The sequence below is a fragment of the Amblyomma maculatum genome, chromosome 5 (assembly GCF_055883805.1).
Source record: "Amblyomma maculatum isolate TAMU_Amacu chromosome 5, ASM5588380v1, whole genome shotgun sequence".
NCBI lineage: Eukaryota > Metazoa > Arthropoda > Arachnida > Ixodida > Ixodidae > Amblyomma > Amblyomma maculatum.
The window spans coordinates 104883329-104894596 of record NC_139348.1 but is presented as its reverse complement, the minus strand read 5'-3'; the positions used below and the strand labels follow the sequence as shown (position 1 = coordinate 104894596).

Sequence of the window (11268 nt, the reverse complement as noted above, 5' to 3'; positions counted from 1 at the left end):
TCCAACGCTATCTGGCTATAGGCGTCTCGCAGGTCTAGCACACTGAACCGTTCTCCTCCAGCTAAATTGGCAAACATGTCGTCAATAACTGGTAGCGGGTATTGCTCAATCTCACACACAGGATTTAGTGTGGCTTTAAAATCTCCGCAAAGGCGCACTGAGCCGTCCTTCAAGACGGGAACAATGGGTGTGGCCCATTCCGAATATGGTACAGGCGATATTATCCCTTCTTCCGTAAGCCTATCCAACTCCTGTGAAACTTTTTGGCTCTTGTCAGCTATCAGCACATCGTCAAGATCGACCTGCACGCCGGTTAACCCTTGGAGCACGGATTCAATTTTCCGCTGAAAGATTGCTGGCGCAGAAGAGATTCCAAATGGTAGCCGATTGTAGCAGTATAGCCCTTTTTGAGTGTTGATGACGGCCAGTTTCCGCGACTCCTCGTCCAACGCTACCTGGCTATAGGCGTCTCGCAGGTCTAGCACACTGAACCGTTCTCCTCCAGCTAAATTGGCAAACATGTCGTCAATAACTGGTAGCCGGTATTGCTCAATCTCACACACAGGATTTAGTGTGGCTTTAAAATCTCCGCAAAGGCGCACTGAGCCGTCCTTCAAGACGGGAACAATGGGTGTGGCCCATTCCGAATATGGTACAGGCGATATTATCCCTTCTTCCGTAAGCCTATCCAACTCCTGTGAAACTTTTTCTTTGTACGCAAAAGGAACTTTCTTTGCCTTGAAAAACTCGGGGGTTGCTCCGCTCTTGAGATGAATCAGTGCTGGCGGGCCTTTCACGAGTCCGGTGCCCTCGCCGAAAAGATCAGCATAGCCGTTCAGAATTTCCCCGGCAGGTTGATGGGCAGCTGGCAGAACCGTGCTGGCCACGTTAGTCTGCGCCTTTACGTGCAGGAGAGTCATTCCGGTGTCCTTCAGTTTCTGCAATAAATCCCGGCCACAAAGACTGGGCCTCTGCAGTTTAACACCACCAGATTGCATTCCACTGTAGTTGCTTGATAACGCACGTCCATGTTCATGACGCCCAGCACTGGTAGCTTTCCAAGATAGCACGATAACTTTATCGGCGATTTCGCGAGCGGAGGCCATTCATTGCGATGTTTGTCATAAATAGCTTTTGAAATGACGCAGACTGGGGATCCAGTATCAATGTCCATTTTTAGGTCAACGCCGTTCCATGTGGCAGTTTCCTGAATGGGCGGTAGCAGCGTCTGCGCTGCCGTACGGAGGGACCATATCTGCGATGTACTGCTATCACTGTCTTCCGATTCCTGCCGCTTCTGTGCTTCCATGGTACCAGTTCTGTTAACGCTGTCAGCCGCTGAGCACATCTTCGCTAGATGCCCGTATCGTCTGCATTTGAAACATTGCCGTCTGTTAAAGCGACACACTGCAGTCTTGTGGCCGTAGTTACCGCAGCACTGGCATTGCGTTCGCGGTTGCGTTCGTATTTCTGATTGGCGCCGATGAGTTATCTTGAACACGTTTGGGTCCCGAGCCACGCCGGTTATGCCTCGCGAATCTAGTTCGGCGCTTTCTGCAGCTAGTGCTAGAGCCTCTGCTTCCTTTAGCGACAGGTCTTTTATTGCCAGAAGCTGCTTTTGTAAACTCTTTGATCGGACGCCACACACGATGCGGTCTCTGATCATTCTGTCTAGCATAGACGAAAAATTGCAGTTCTGTGCTATTTGTCGTATAGCGACAATATATTCCTGCACGGATTCTTCTTCTTTCTGATAGCGGTTGAAGAACTTAAAACTTTCTGCTATTTCGTTTGGTGTAGGATCATAGTAGCTGTTCAAGGTCTCGACTACCTTGTCGTAGCTCAACGAACTTGTTTTTGCTGGCGCTACTTTACTGCATAAAACTTGAACGGTCTTCGTCCCAAGGGCGGCTACTAGTAAAGCCCTCTTAGCATCAGCTGAGATTTCATTGGCCTCAAAGTACGCTTCTACTTTCACCAGGTAAGCTTGCCACTTATCTTTTTCCTCATCGAGGTCCGGTAGCTTTTGACCCATGTCTGGCGCAGTCCTGGGCCCGATATCCTTGCTTCAGCCTCGTCGCCACTGTTGGAAAGGCGCAGTCAATAAGAACGCCACTGTTGGAAAGGCGTAGTCAATGGGAACGCCGCTCCCGAGTGATGCATCTGACAGCGTAGCCCGGCCAAAAGTACGACGGTTTAATTCCAGATCAAGGGGGTATTATATAGTCAGAGGGGTGAGGGGAAAGAAGGAAAGAAAAAATGAAAAGGTTGGTGCCGTTGCCGGTTCATAGATGGCGATATCATTTATATTATGCCGAGAGCAAAATTACACCTCGTATGGCCACCGATCACGTCTTGCAAAACGTCCAAGGTAGTTTCCCATTTGTTAAATCAGGGACACGTGCATGGATGGGCCTAGGGTGGACTTTCAGAGAAGTTCTAGATTAAGCTGGCCCGCTGCACGTTTGGCAGTAAGAATTATTGCTAGATCTGCGGATACGAAAATTTACGTTGATAAATAAAATTATGTGCAAGGTTTGTTTGGTCTTGGCAATACTAGCTTCTTCACATATTCCAGAAGCTTTTTACAAAAGCCAAATGAAGTTGCTCAGTCGCAGTCACATCCGAAGATGCCCCCAGGGGTTCTGGCTACAACTAAATCCACCTTTTTCACAAAATGTAGCGCCCTCTGGAAGTGGGTGAAAACACGTCTCCAACTGGTTGACAACACCTTTGAGAGACTCAGCCGCGCCAGCTAAATGATATGTGTTCTTAACAGCTACCGCCATCGGTTGCATACGCCTGTCACTAGCGTGCTGTCCCGTCGGTAGCTTTTGTCGCTGTCCTTTGTGTTTCTTCAGGCTAATTGCAATGTTGCAGTCATTAACGAAGACTAACTGCACATGGCCTCCGAGATCAGCTCCGGCTGCGCCGATCACATAGGTCAAGAACAGCGCATGCGTAGCTGAAGTTGGTGGCTTGTTTTCAACCAGGGGAGAGGCGCTTATGCGGAGAGCGGCCGAGTGAAAAAGGCGGATTGGATGCGACATACGCTAGTCGTGGCAATGCGCTGTAGTCGGTGCTCCCTCACTTTGCCAGCTTATGGCACGTCGCTGCAGAAAGCATGTCCGTGGCGTTTATTTATTTTTTTTTGCATCTAAGTGGCAGGTCTTAGTTTTGATTTCTGTTTTCCAAGTACAGCTTTTACTTTCGTGCTTATATTTTGGATCAGTACAAATGTAACATGAAGGAGATCGTGGTTACCTGTGTAGAGATATTTCAATGTATAAAAAGGCAATACATACAAGCTAGATCGGGCATAAAATATGTTATTGAGGCTCTTCTTGCAGCTAACTTCCACCCGGCTGCATGCTAATGGCTGCTTTCTCGGTAACCGTTACTAAACCCGCGCCGAATCGAACCAGTACAAGATGCTTTCAAGCTTGCAACTGTCTATAACAGGATAACTCTATCTTGTTACTAAACACTCTAATTAAAATTCCTATGCAGGTTTGTTTTCTAAGCGACTTTTGCCGCGATGCACGCCAGGCGAGGGTGCCGCAAGCTTTCTTTAAATCGGATCCACCGCAGGTCAATTATGTGGCTTGAGAAATGTGTGCACGTGACCACGCTGCAGGTTCACCTCTTCATGCCATTTCACATGGCTGACAATGCCAGCAGGTACTAAATTTCGCACAACTCATGTAAAACCCATGTAATTCCGCGCACAAAACTGTACCGAAGATCTACAGTAAAAAAAAAAGTGCCACATGGGGGGACGCAGCACGTTGTAGTTTCGGTTGAACGGCAAACTATATAAGAGTTTGCTGTAGTGACACACTTTCGTACGTTGTTTTCACGTTAATATTCTGACTTGGATAACGCGAAAGTTTGATATAACCAGATTCATATTCTAAGCATTATCGCGACAGCATTACGCGAGATTCGGGGCTAATATCACAATTTTTCACCCAGAAAACGTGTCTTCAAGTTGTTGTTTAGCATTGGATAGAGCATGTAGTAAACTGCTTAGCAAGTTCGGTTTTCATCTGAGCATAAGAAAAATTAAAATTACTACTTTTACGAGATAGGGTGCACACCCCATCTAAAGCGCCTATGAAAGCTCACTTCGACGCAGCCGCGAAGTGACAAAGACCTCAGCGCGGAGTATATCCCCACGTTATAGTGTTTTGTTTTTCGTGTTCGCTGGCCAAAAAGGCCCTGCAGTCCAGAGTGTAGCCGACAGGTTAAAAAGAAACGGAAGGCAAAGGCAAATTTTGGAACGTGGCAGCAGCGGATTGGCTGCTAAACCGAAATAGAAGCTTAGATTGACTAACTGCTGTGAGTCTAGGTAGCCGAAGTGGTCGGCAAACTAGACATAGAGTATGGAGTCAAGACGAATAGACACGCTCAGCAATCAACCCAGGAACGCATTTAACAAGCGCTGACTAGGTCGATGTGCAGCTGTAAAGCTAAAAAATTAAGCAACTCTAAGGAACCACCACAAAGCAGTGTTATGTTGAAAAAGGCTAATGTATGCGCCAGGCCATTTTCATTTAATTCGGCCCTACGTTTAAATAAGCATGTTGGCAAATCTTTGAACTCATTTTTCTGAGTTGGCACTTTTGGCAAGGGCCCAGCGATTAGGAACTATTTGGCCAAAGTCTGCCTTCAAAGCGGTCGTTAGAATAAAATGACTCCTAAATATTATCTCGGGAACAAATATTCGCTCTGTAGAAGTGAGTACTTCAAGACTGACCCCATTTTAAAGGATTTTGAATAATACAGAAAAAATTTATTTTCTTCTTTAAATATTGAACATTTCTTTAAAGTTGTGTCAATTATTTCACGTAATTACAATCTGTGGAAGAAGCGTGTGGGGCTGCGGGTGCTTCTCGCGTCGTCACAATTGTCAATATTATTTTATAGTATTTCAAAATCAGCTCACCTGGGCGAAACTTTTGGCACGGGGCTCTGCTCATGACTGCGCTGGAGAGCTTTTCACGGGGCTATAGCGTCACCAAATTGGCATAATGGATTATATTGAGCCTAAAACCACTGGAAAACCCCCCTAGGCACATGACAGAACGCGCAATATTTTCAATTTATAGTTCTAAACAGGAGAAATATGCCAGTTTAAAAACAAAACATTATTCTCTGAATCATTAGTTACTATTTCTTCGGGTTATTCGAAAGACCTATTCTCGGATGAACTCCGTACCTCGTCAAAAGCGCTAAACTTTGATGCCCACAAACATTGCGCCAATTTTAACAGCAACTGTACAGCATGCATATTACAGAAATGAAATTGCGATGTTCCTCTATGTCAAGAAAAGCGGAACTGGGTGGCAGTAGTCGTTTTAGATGTTTTACGGGACAATATCAAGGAGCTCGAGCTTGAAAAGTTTCAGTATTCCTTTTTCTCGGATTCATTCTCGACTGCGGTGGCCCACGTCTCGATGGAAGCGGTACGGTCAAGACCGTGTCCATATATTCCTAAATTCTGTACGTGCACGTTAACGAATCCCAGGTGGTCGAAATTTCCGGAGTCCTCCACTACGGCGTCTCTCATAGTCTGAGTCGCTTTGGAACGTTAAACCGCACAAACTAAACCAAACATTAAAAAAAATAGTTGGCCGAAATTTCCAGGTCCTCCGCACAGCGCCCCTCATAGGCTGTTTCCTAGGGATATTAAACCAGGAGACACTACACATAGCAGCCTTCAATTAATAAGTTTACTTGTATTACCTCAGTCCAGTATGATAATTTGGGAAGAATGGATGATTACATTATATGCTGCATCAAGAATCGCTGCTTCAGCCAATTAATTGTCAATTACCAAGTTCAACCAATCGCTCGGTTTTTGTACGGGGTTGAGCTTCCTCAGGTGACCGACTGACCAGCGGCCAATCTGAGACCAGGTTTACTGATTTTTTTGCTGCCGCAGACTTCTGTGAAATACCTTGTACTTTGATGCTTTCAAGAGTAAGCATTTTGAACCTTACTTACTTAGGCCTGCCTAGTTTTGATATATCCTGTACCAAATGTTAAAATCCTCACTGGGTTCACGGTATATATAAATAAAATAACTAAATATTACCATGTTTTTATGGTGCTATCAACAAAAGTTGTACTCGTATGGCCACCAGTCACGTCTTTCGACACACCGTCCAAGGAAGTTTCTTATTGGTCGAGTGAGGGAGATGCTAATGTATCTGTTGAAGGCGGGCCTTCTAAGAATTTTAATCTAAGTAGGCTGGTGTATTGTTTGGCGCCATCAATTTAATTCTGTTGGCTTGAACCGGTGTCGTATTAATCGTCGGAAGCCGATTCTGTGTCATGCTTGAAATTTGCTCCTTCCATCATTGGCTGAAGTGACGACAGGCCAGCAATATCCCTTTGTCATCGGCCAGTTCCCAAGTCGAGATTTTGTTTCAGTCGACGTAGAATGGCGGGAAATTCACGCAATAAATCAACATGGGGAGGAATTTCAATTTCGTCAACAATTTCCGTGTCCTGGCAGAGAGGCTGACTTATCAAGTTTCTTGCGCAGGATTCCGGACATCCATTCACGCTGTGCGTCGCGTGGAATATTTGCGTCACCTATGGACAACCTCGCGCAAGGCACAGCCAGTCTACAACGCTGCCTCCGTTACACTACACCGTAAGTAAACATTCATGAGAGCACGGTCAACTCGCGCAATGCCCATGACTCTAAACGTGGCATTGAGGCATTCATATCAAGTTTGCTAACTATTTCCTTGTGTCGCCGCAACAGCTTCAGCGAAGGCGAGATCATTATTGGAGTATGACAAAGCTGTTTGAACACTATGCGCACAGCCGCAACACCTTCACCGTGTCATCATATGACTTGTCCAAAAAGTAAGGTAGTATAGGATATTTGGACTTATTTATTTAGGGTGTTTTATAAAATACTATTATGGACCATTGTCCTAGCTTTCGATAAGGGACAAAAGCTTGCTTTCAAAATTTGTTTCAGCGCTAGCTGCTGGTAGTTAAATCCGCCATAGAAACCGAATATGCTATATTTTGTTTTTAACTGCGAGCTAACTACACAAAGCTCTAAGATGCCCAATTTTCGTGAGCACTTTCAATATATTCTGTCAGTTTGTAGAGTCGTAGAAAGTTTGTTTTAGAAGCATCTCTGTGATCAGAACTAAATAATTGGCCTCATGGAGTGCATATAAAAATATTTGTGAGCTAGCTGTGAGAAATGGGAATATTCTTTCGTGAAGGTTATTTGTAGAAATCGTCTAAGTTTTCGCTGCGTACTACAGTATTTTTGTGAAATATATTTTTCTGTGGTAACAAAACAGTCAAGCTGCCTGAACATCACTAGGGTGAGTTCATGAAAATTATAGATAGTGAAATTCTGCTGAAGGAAGATGTTACCGTGTTATTTAAACGTGTGTAAAAAATACGGTGCGAAGCTCTCATGAAAACTGTTCCAATATTTGAGAATGTCACGCATGCGCTTTACTGTTTGACAGATTGAAGTCACAAAAAAAAAAAGAAATGCGCGCAAAGCTGACGTGCATATCCGAGAGTGTAAACGAACTGCGAGATATCAGGTTAATTTGTTATACATTCCGCACGTTTTAATTCCTGAAGTGGATCCTAAAACGATGGTTCGTTGACAACCAGGAGGCTATTTTATTTATATGTTGAATTTCATATATTCCAAATATCACATGCTGCCTCTTTGTTTGACAAGGACGCATTGAAAATTTCTTACTGAACCGGAAGTTCTGATTTCACTCCCTGCAAAGTGGCCGAGTTTCGATGCATGTGAAACGCAAGGCACCCATGTACGAAGATATGTTTGCATGTTCGAGAGCTCTAGGTGGGTGAAACTACTGCTGAAGCCTACCGCTGAGATATCTCGCATCGTAGGCCAATTTCGGATAATAAATCTCATAAACTAAGACGGCAGAATAAGCACAAATCGCGGATGGATTCATGTCATCAATGAGGTCGTTTTATCGGAATTGGTTGTATGCCTCCTTTGTATGCGATACATGAAGCTTAAGACTATTATGACCTCATGTACAAAGAAAATACTCTGTGTGAAATTCACGCATGAATAGTAAATATATTTTTATGCGCAGCACTCGAGTGGCAACATAATAGTTCACACAATTTTACATTAGGCGTTCGTAATTTCCCTAACTTGCTTCGGAGAGAAAATAAGTTATAGACATATGGCGAGTTATAGTATTAAAGGAAAGCTTAACGCTGCAGTAGTGGCGCCAAACTTTATGTACCAGTTATTATGTAAGATATGATCTCGCATTGAAGAACTTACGGAAATTAGTCGGAAACATTTATTACGACCTCTGAATACATACCTATGTGTCACTTCCAACCATCGACGCCCAAGAATTTAGGAGCTTACAATTTTTGCGTATCAGTATCAGTTATTCGCTATCAAATACTGGACACAATTAGGCCTCTGCTTCCTACTGACAAAAAAACCACACCTAATGAGCTGTTTTCACAGGTAGGAATGAGGCTTTGCAGTCATTCTGATGGATGTACAAGATCTGTGTTTTCGCTGGGCTTTTCTTTTTCCGACCGCAATTAATTGTACGCTGCAGAAATGTGCACTCTTTCTGAGTAGCACCTATTACGCGGAATAAGCTCACAACACACCTGCTATAAAGTTGAGGCTGCGACAAAAATTATAGCTCATCGTCTTACTGCGTTCATTTTTTGTCATTGATAAGAACCTCAGGGGCTAACTCGAAGCAGCGCGATGTGGCAAAACCAATCGGGTTAAACCTATAACGTGCACATATTTCAGCTATGAAGTTGCTACATGGAGGTGGCGCGCACTAATTTAAGTAGGCGTTGCGTCCGAACTCAGCAAAGTACACATGTTAGCTTCGCAGAAACCGGCGTTCCCAGAACACGCCATAGGCCTGTAACTTAGGCACCTAGCCGGACCGCGTTTGCGGAATTCCACCTTTAGTATTGTCCAACGAGATTTACTAATTTAGGTCCGCCACCTAAATTCGGAATGAGTTCCAGGTGCACTAAGAAACAATTGGTCAACTTTTATCTGACTAGTTACATGCTTGCGCACGACGAACCTTTAAGGAAAAAAATACTTTACGCAGAAATACCACAAAGGACGAACCACATCCCTTCAAAAACATTTTTGTTACCATTGCGATGGCCGTACGTTCAGTTTTTGTACTATATATTGCGGTCTTCCAGTAACGAAAAGTTACAAATGCCGGCCAGGAATATTGCACAATGTCACGTGTCGTACGTATAAGCGTAACGCATGCATTTGCAGACTATTCTAAGCTGAGAATGCATAGCCCAAGAGGCGAGCGTAAGCGTGCACGCACATTTGAAGCCTGGATTTCTTACTGCACAGCGGCAGAGGCTCACGTGTCATCTCCTCCAGCGCAGGTGCCGACGAGTATCCAGGCAGCTCATGCAAGGAGCCTGCGCTCCGCTGCCTTCGGTACACTACGCGGTAAGTTACCATTCTTCAAGGCAAATTGCAAGGGGCGCATCTGATTTGATGGCTGTAATATTCTGCTGCTTATCACGATGTTTTAGATTCAACGCCCGCAGTAAATTTTAGTATTGAATAATGGGTCTGAGAGGCCCATGCTGTCTCCAAGGGCGCTATCATGTCGTTAGGAAATAAAATTACGGAGACACTAATTACGCTACATATTTCAAGGTATGGTGTGGTAAATGATGTGGCGACCCTAAGTATCAATCGCCGCTTCAGCCAAGCCTTGTGGATGAGGCTTCGTGGCTCGGGTATAGCTTGCGTGATTCGGCATTCAATTGCACTGAAAGGTAGGTTTTTTTTCACCTTGTAACTGAAAATCAGCAACCCCGGTTGGCAGCTTCTTTGAAAATTCTGATCTCATGTGGTCACGTTAGGTCGCACAGAGAATCAGTGCTTGACTCTCTCAGCTGTCAGCTACACGAGCCGGCGCGTGATATTTTCCTCGCAACTATGACGTCGGCACCAATACCAGCGTTTCTGAGTAAAGGGACTTCAAAATTTTGGCTTTGAAATCTGCTAAAGCGGTAAAGCCCAAAGGTGGTGAGCAGTGCGCTGGCATGTCTATTATAGGCGCTATGTTCTACTACAGGCGGGTAAGTTAAGTAGTTAGAGCGCCCGCCTCGGCTGCACCTATACAGGGGACCCCGCTTACCGGAAAATAGCATGGGCTCCTGCTCATATAGATAGGTCACGAGGGGAATGAGGCAGCCGACGTCGCCGCCAGCGCGCTCTCTTTCCGGGCTTCCCGTCTTTACTCCCTGGATCAGGATCTCGAATTCGAACCCACTGCCGGACACCCACCGGTGAAAATGGGTACAAGCGTCCCTCGGTCTGGCACTCGGCTTCCTTAGGGGTGTGCGCTTGGGAAACGCTCCGTAAGCCCCGCTGTGCCCCTAGGGGGGGACAAATCTAATTTAGAACAATTTTGCAGCCTGTAAAGGTTGTTTATCTTCATCTTAGTTATCACTTTGAGCCTCGGCGCCAAAAGGCAGGCAGCCTGCGTCGTTTGTAAACGGGCCACATATGGGCTTCTGCCGCGCGAGGCGGGCTTATGGTTGTCCGATGGCGGAACGATCACTACCCTATCGGCTACTATTCGGGCCATGACCCCTTTCCCAAGCATTTCACCCCGGAAGAGCCGAGCATCAGGTCGGGGGAAAGCTTGTAACTATTAGAAATCGGTGGGTACCTAGCAGCGCCAGGGGTCGAACCCGGTACCTCGCGAATGCGAGACGGATGCCCTACCACAAGGCCACCGCTTCGGTCAACCAAACAGCGGCGGCCGTGGATTCCCGTTCCTGATCAGTCGCGGGCCATGCTTCTCTGGTTGTGGTGTGTGTCGACTGTGGTATGTGGTCAGTAGCATCGTCCTACTGATCTGGAGGTGTTTTGAGCCAACGCCGCAGGCTGCCGTTGGTCGAGCTCGGGCCCACCTCCACCACAATGGCCGGCGCCTGGCGCGGGCGGAAGCCCTGGGCCGCCATTATGGGTCGAAACCCGGCATTTACTACGTGGATGCCTCCGGCCCCCAGCATGGGCGATAGTACACGGCCGCAGTATATCACCATTCCAAACATGTTAACGGGCTTACTTTTAGCGCCCGTGACATAACCCACACGGAGGAGGTCGCCATTGCGCTGGCAACTACCCACACTGATTCCAAAACAATTATCTGCGACTCGCGAGGGGCCTGTCGGAACGTCGAGCAAGGC

The 11268-nt window shown here is 45.9% G+C and overlaps 1 long non-coding RNA gene across 1 annotated transcript in view; it reads left to right on the top strand.

Moving 5' to 3' along the window:
- The first annotated feature begins 1252 nt into the window (after nt 1–1252).
- Nucleotides 1253–11268, top strand: part of LOC146189107 (uncharacterized) — a 35080-nt gene continuing 25064 nt past the window's right edge. Inside the window, exons 1-3 of the long non-coding RNA XR_014707275.1 lie at nt 1253–1981; nt 6554–6664; nt 9442–9508. This is a non-coding gene — a long non-coding RNA (uncharacterized LOC146189107). The remainder of the gene's footprint in view (nt 1982–6553; nt 6665–9441; nt 9509–11268) is intronic.